This window comes from Syngnathus leptorhynchus, chromosome 2 (assembly GCF_054491065.1).
Source record: "Syngnathus leptorhynchus isolate UIUO chromosome 2, UIUO_Slep, whole genome shotgun sequence".
Lineage (NCBI taxonomy): Eukaryota > Metazoa > Chordata > Actinopteri > Syngnathiformes > Syngnathidae > Syngnathus > Syngnathus leptorhynchus.
Window position 1 is genome coordinate 23,662,641 of NC_141196.1, and position 7,617 is coordinate 23,670,257.

Here is a 7,617-nt window from a genome sequence, read left to right on the forward strand (position 1 = left end):
GGACACTACTATACTTATCTTCCAATGAACCTTTCTTGTGAATAGCCCCTGCATACACACCTTTAGTTTCCTCTCTGGTCCTACTCTCTTCCTCTGCCAGGTTATTGGGACTATGTACTTTGCTCAGAGTGTTCACCATCATTTCTGCCTTTTCCACATTTGTTATAGCCATCTGGCCCCCATCCAAGAGGATTGGATAACCCCACTCCCTCCTATTACCTCCCATTTTCCTAATCATCCCCCACACTTCACCTATTGTAGTTGTGCTCCCAATAGAACTACAGTACTCCCTCCAATACGCCCTTTTTGTTTCTCTGACAGTCCTCCTGACCACTGCCTGCATCCTCTTATACTCAATCAGACGTTGGCAATTATGAGTCCTCTTCAGTACTCTTAAAGCTCTATTTCTGTTCTTAACTACCTCTCCACACTTATCATTCAACCATGGAACTGCTTTCCTCTTATTCCTGCCTGTACTTTTGGGTATTATAGTCTCCACTGCCAGAAGAATAAACTGCCTCACCTCTAATTCATTTTCCTCCACATCACTAGGTTCTCGCCCTGCACTGAGAAATGCATCACTCATTACCCCAAAGGTTTCCCAGTCGGCCATACTGAACACCCACCTTCCACTCCTATCCTCTACATTCAACGCCACACCAACGTCCATTTTACACAGAATTGGATAGTGATCACTCCCTATGGTCCCTCTTTCATACACCTCCCATTCACACCTCGGCGCCAGTCTACCAGACACTAAAGTAAGATCTAATACGGATTCCTTTCCAGTTCTTACATCTATCCTAGTCTTTCTACCATCGTTAACACACACTAAGTTTCTACCATTCAACATCTCTTCGATTACCCGCCTATTATTATCTGTTTTTCCCCTCCCCATAATGTATTATGAACGTTAAAATCCCCACACCATATAACACTATCACCATCCTGTCCCTCTACCTTCTCCAACTCATTCAACTTCAGCTGCTTACTTGGATTATAATAGTTTATTATCCCTACTTTCCTCCTGCCCGCCCAAACTTCCACCACCACATACTCCTGCTCTGTCCCTCGACCCACTACCCTATATGGCACTCCCTTCCTTACAAATGTTGCACACCCCCCTCCATTACCGTGGTCTCTATCCCTCCTGGTTAGGTCTTAACCATGTCTCCTGTACACATATAATATCTGGCTTCACACTCCTGCTGTCAATAAATTTCTTAAAATCTTGGCCATTTGCTACCAAAGTCCTTGCATTCCATTGCAAGAGTAACATAATCAGTAGATTATCCTACACTACCTGCTTCCTGGTTTGGCTGTCCATTCAGGCCCTCCCTTATCTCCTCCCACTTTAATCCTACCAAGCCTAGATGTTGAATAGCAGCCTTCGTGATGATTTGAATCCTCTCAGTCTTGGACTTAACCTCAGCCGTAGCATTAATTACCCCTACAATAAATATAACCAGCTCCTTCTTCTCTCCCTGTGCCCTGGACTCCTTTTCCCTGCTTGTTTCCTGCCTCTGGCTCCCAGCATTCTCTGAGCCGACCTCCACTCTGACCTTCCCTCCACCATTCCTCTCCGTTCCCCCCACCCGTCTGGCTGCCTCAGCATAGGATACTTTGTCCTTCACCTTTACAGTCTGAATCTCTGCCTCCCTTCTCATCACTTCACATCCCCAGTACACTGCGCTGTGCTTCCCACCACAATTGCAGCATTTTGGACTCACTCCCTCACCACACTCCCCATAATCATGGTCTCCCCCACACTTAGCACATCTATTGACCCCTCTACAGAACTTTGCCACATGTCCAAACATCTGACACTTAAAACACCTCATTGGCTTCTGCACATACTCTCTCACTCTGTACCTCATGAATCCGAGATACATACGGGCGCTGAAGGACTGCGCTGAGGAGCTGATGGATGTCTTCACGGACATCTTTAACATTTCCCTGCGGCAGGCCGTCGTCCCGTCTTGCTTCAAGGCTGCCACCATCATACCTGTGCCAAAAAATCCTGCTCCCTCCTGCTTCAATGACTACCGCCCTGTGGCACTGACCCCCATTGTCATGAAGTGCTTTGAGAGGCTTGTCTTGGCGCACGTCAGATCTGTTCTTCCCCCCATCGTGGACCCCTTCCAGTTTGCCTTCCGACCCAATCGGTCCTCTGAGGATGCCATCTGCTCTGCCCTCCACTCTGCCCTCACCCACCTGGAGAACAGGGACTCGTATGTGAGATTGCTGTTTGTGGACTTCAGTTCTGCATTCAACACCATTGTTCCACAGCGTCTCATTTGCAAACTTGAAAAGCTGGGCCTCAGTACCTCCCTTTGCAACTGGCTACTGGACTTCCTCTGTCAGAGGCCTCAAGTAGTGCGTGTGGGCGACAGTGTCTCCAGCAGCATCACGCTGAGCACGGGGGCCCCTCAAGGCTGCGTGCTCAGTCCGCTGCTCTTCACCCTGCTGACGCATGACTGCACTGCGACCTACAGCAGCAACCACGTGCTGAAATATGCCGACGACACGACTGTGGTGGGTCTGATCACCGGTGGCGACGAAACTCACTACAGATCGGAGGTCAACCTTTTGGCCGCTTGGTGCAGGGACAACAACCTTCTGCTGAACGTCAACAAGACCAAGGAGATTATCATTGACTTCCGGAAGGGTCACGCCCACCACCTGCCGCTGACCGTCGATGGAGCTGTGGTGGAGAGAGTGAGTAGCACCAGATTCCTGGGGGTGCACATCAGTGAGGACCTCTCCTGGACCACCAACACTGCATCGCTGGCGAAGAAGGCTCAGCGCCGCCTGTACTTTCTGCAGAAACTCAGGCGGGCAAGTGCTCCTCCCGCCGTCATGACCACTTTCTACCGTGGCACCATTGAGAGCGTCTTCTCCAGCTGCATCGCTGTGTGGGGTGGTGGCTGCTCTGAGTACAACATGAAGGCCCTGCAGCGCATAGTGAGCACTGCTAGTAAGATCATTGGGGCTTCACTCCCCTCCCTGAAGGACATTTACGCCTCCCGTCTCACCCGCAAAGCGGCTGCGATTGTGTGTGATGAGAGTCACCCCGCTCACTCTTTGTTTGTACTTCTGCCCTCTAGGAAGAGATACAGATGCCTGCGCTCCCGCACCACCAGACTCAGGGACAGCTTCGTGCTCCAAGCTGTCCGGATCCTGAATTCCCTCCCCCCTCCACCCTCTGCTACGTGACGTCCTGTTCTTTTGCGCTATGATCTGGCTGTCTGCTATTAGCGCGCTTGCTCCATTTTGCTGCTCTTATTTGTCTATTTATTTATTTATTGTTTATTTATTTGGGTTATTTGCTTATTACTTATTCGTTGCTCTTGTCTGTTCGTTTTTACTCTTTGTGCTATTTGATGTGAGTGTTGTGTACTGTCTAGTCACCGTGGGACGGTGGGAAACGTAATTTCGATCTCTTTGTGTGCCTGGCATGTGAAGAAATTGACAATAAAGCGGACTTTGACTTTTGACTTTGATACACATCCTCAGGTATCTCCTTCGAACTGAATAGCACTAGCACAGACTCAGTGACACTTTTCTCAACTCCCCTATTCAACCGCTGCGCACCCTGCACCACATCACACTTCATCTTGAGGCTCCTCACAAGCTCCTTCACATCCATGGACACTGGAATCCCATATATCACTTCTTTACTTCCTTCTCCTCCCACCCTCGCCACCTTTTCCACCACACTCTTCCCAACTACTTGCAGCCTTTGAGCTTTTGCAACCTGCTCCTCAGAGGTACACACAAGCAACAGATTCCCGTCATTCAACACTTTCGCAAACTCCACCTCTCCAACCTGTTTTCCAATTACTTTGGTCAATTTAACTGGATCCATACCTTTCACTCCACCCTCTCCTTCAAACCTCACTACAACCCTCCATTTCTCCTCTTTCCTCTGCCTTTCCACAACTTCCCTGAGACGCTTCACTCCCCTACTCCCCACCATTTCCCAACTCCCACTCCCCTCCTCTTCCTTATCCCCCTCATCCATACCCCAACTACTTTCTTCCTGTGTCACTGCCATGGCCAGAGAAGAGAATAATAGCAGGTGTAATGTGTTATGGCGTAATTATTATTATTATTTTTTCCCTCAGCCCAGCACCACCATAACTGGCTCGCTACCTTCGAAATATCTAAAGCCTAGGTTCTTTTTGAAGAATTTCCATACAAGTTTTGTGCAGTTCCATGCAAACGCTCCTCGAATACGTGTCAGTGCGAGTGCTCTTCCCTACAGCCCTCTCTGAGCTCACTGAGCAGCATAGATCGTCTTCCAGCCCGTCTTCCAAGCTCGCTCCTGAAGTCTAACCCACCGCCATGCAGGCTCCAGAACAGGAAGTACATATGTAGGTGGTTCCAGGGCTCAAAGGTTGGACTGTTTTGTCTTTGTCTTGATAGTTTAATCGTTTGCTGCCCCCTGCAGGTTGGGAGGTTTGGAGCTGATTGCCAGTTGCCTGTTTGAGTGAATGTGGCATTCACCTCTGGTTGACACGACAACCCTCTCTAGTACAACAACCCTATATGCCAAGAACTTTTCACCAGATTTGCTGTCATCAGAAAAATATGGATGCCAAGGTTTTCGTTAAGCAATGCCTCGTGACTGATTCAGAAGAATAAAACAGTACATCCTTTTTGATGTACGTTCCACTCGCAAAGAGAGAGTGAAGAAAGAAAAATTTTGTTTGATGTCATGGGTTTTGGACAGATTTGTTGAACAGCCGGAAGGCATATTAAAATCTCATGCAGGGAATTTTACGTCAGCTGTCTACAGAACTGACATCAGCTGAGACATCAGCCAGGAATCTCGTCCCGATCGCAGGGTCAACAGCAACGGAACAATTGACAACTAGAGTGAATTGTCAGATAAAAATGTGGTGTAGCTGAACTGTAACCGTCTGTGATGTTTGCAAACGTCTAGTATGTGGCAAATGCATGGCTAAAATTTGCATGGTCTGCAAGGATAAGGGGGGCTGATATCGGGGACGTCTGTGACTGAAATGCTTGTGAAATAACTTTGCTACTGATAGTGTTCCTCACGCTACCTTCTTTGCAACAACCACACTGGAGACAGTTTGCCTTTTTTAGCACTTGCAAGTGAAAAAGCTTTCATCACCTTGTATGATACAGAGGTGCTTGAAAGCAGATTGCCTTCTGCCTCTTGCAAAGGAATATTTATTGAGAGAAAACAGGGTGGGGGTGAGAGCGAATAGGTTTCGGGGGTCTCATCTGCAAACTGCTTAATCAGTGCAGAGGGTCTTGGCGCTTTGTTTTACGGGTTTGTGGAAACAGATACTAGTGGAGCATTTTAGATAACTAAGCAAGAATGTTTCATCATTTGGAAAGTTTCAACAACTATATGTGGAACGTTTCCACGAGTCAGGGAAAGGTGGAAGGTTTTAACAAAGTTAATGATTCTAGTCAACATTCCAACATAATCATACGATTCAAAATAAGCTACGTTGATAACTTTACTGCGCATGCTATAGTCTTCAACTCCATCAATCTAACGGTTCGAGGTATACTGTTAACTGCTCCATCATGCACACAGCTAGTCTAAATCAGTTTTTATCTTTTCAACTAAACATGCTAAATAAATAAAAGTCTTTTTTTTCAGATTTTTCCTACAAATGTGTGTTAAGTCGTCATGGCACAAACTTGTGACGGTCGTCAATTGATGCATCCAGCTGGTCTACCTCTCCTGCCATTCATTGTCGGATCGTCTGTGATGCTGCTCGCTCGCTCACTGGCCCTACCACATCTGACTCTCATTGCAGATCTCGTACACCGATGTTCCGGACGGCGCCTGGCCTGACCCTTTGGTCGCCCTCGACCACGTCTCTTCTTTGTCCTTGTCGACTTCCACGAGGTTTGCCCGCCCACACCATGCCACGGTGATTACCAGTTTCCTACTCCTGGACCGTGTGAACTTCTGCCTCCCTGCTTGTTCCAGTCTTCCACCTACCTTTTTCCAAATACCAATAAATCTTGTTTGTGTCGCATTTGGTTGTTCTGCGCCGTTCTTGACAAAATAAAATCCTTTGTTGTTGAAAAGTGGATCTTTTTCACAGGCATTTGTTCATAAAATATATTCAGAATCAACATTGATTCAATGAAAAAAAATGCACATATTTTGTTCTTATTTAAAATGTTGTTTTGTTATACATCTGGCAAGGACGTGCACAGTCTTATGTGGCCTCCTGGCCGAACATGAAAGCTCCCTCAATCAGATCACTTCATAGAATGCCCATTGCTGGATTAAAGCTTTAACATGTTCATCAAAAAGTATAATCACATTCAATACTAAAAGGTTTGTCAAGCTGGAATTCACTTTTTTTTTTTTAGAAAGCGACCCTAATCAGGTGGCAATTTTAAGAGCTACAATTAATTGAGCCAAATTGCCTCCAGAAACAGAAAATGAAACGCTAGACTTGCCTCCTCCGTCCTGCTCTATCATACAAAGTCAAAGTCTGCTTTATTGTCAATTTCTTCACGTTAAGACACACAAAGAGATCGAAATTACGTTTCCCACCGTCCCACGGTGACTAGACACATTACACAACACATACAAGCAAATAGCACAAAGAGTGAAAATGAATAGACAAGAGTGATGAATAAGTAATAAGCAAATAACCCAATAAATAAACAGCGTGCATACAGCAGATAGCCAGAATATAGCGCAAAAGAACAGAACGTTATGCAGCCGAGGGGGGAGAGAATTCAGGATCCTGACAGCTTGGAGTATGAAGCTGTTGGCATGTCTGGTGGTGCGGGAGCGCAGGCATCTGTACCTCTTCCCAGAGGGCAGAAGATCAAACAAAGAGTGAGCGGGGTGACTCACATCACACACAATCGCGGTCGTCTTGCCGGTGAGACGGCAGGTGTAAATGTCCTTCAGGGAGGGGAGTGAAGCCCCAATGATCTTACTAGCAGTGTTCACTATGCGCTGCAGGGCCTTCATGTTGTATTCAGTGCAGCCACCACCCCACACAGCGATACAACTGGAGAGGACGCTCTCAATGGTGTCACGGTAGAATGTGGTCATGACGGCAGGAGGAGCACATGCTCGCCTGAGTTTCCGCAGAAAGTAAAGGCGGCGCTGAGCTTTCTTCGCCAGCGACGCAGCGTTGGTGGTCCAGGATAGGTTCCCAGGAATCTGGTGCTGCTCACTCTCTCGACCACAGCACCGTCAATGGTCAGCGGCAGGTGTTGGGTGTGACCCTTCCGGAAGTCAACAACAATCTCCTTGGTCTTGCTGACGTTCAGCAGGAGGTTGTTGTCCCTGCACCACGTGGCCAGAAGGTCGACCTCCAACCTGTATTGAGTCTCGTCGCCCCCGGTGATGAGACCCACCACGGTCGTGTCGTCGGCATATTTCAGCACTCTGTTGCTGCTGTAGGTTGCAGGGCAGTCATGCGTCAGCAGGGTGAAGAGCAGCGGACTGAGCACGCAGCCTTGAGGGCCCCCCGTACTCAGCGTGATGCGCCAGAGACATTGTCGCCAACACGTACTACCTGAGGCCTCTGACAGAGGAAGTCCAGTAGCTAGTTGCACAGGTAGGTACTGAGGCCCAGCTTGACGAGTTTGCAG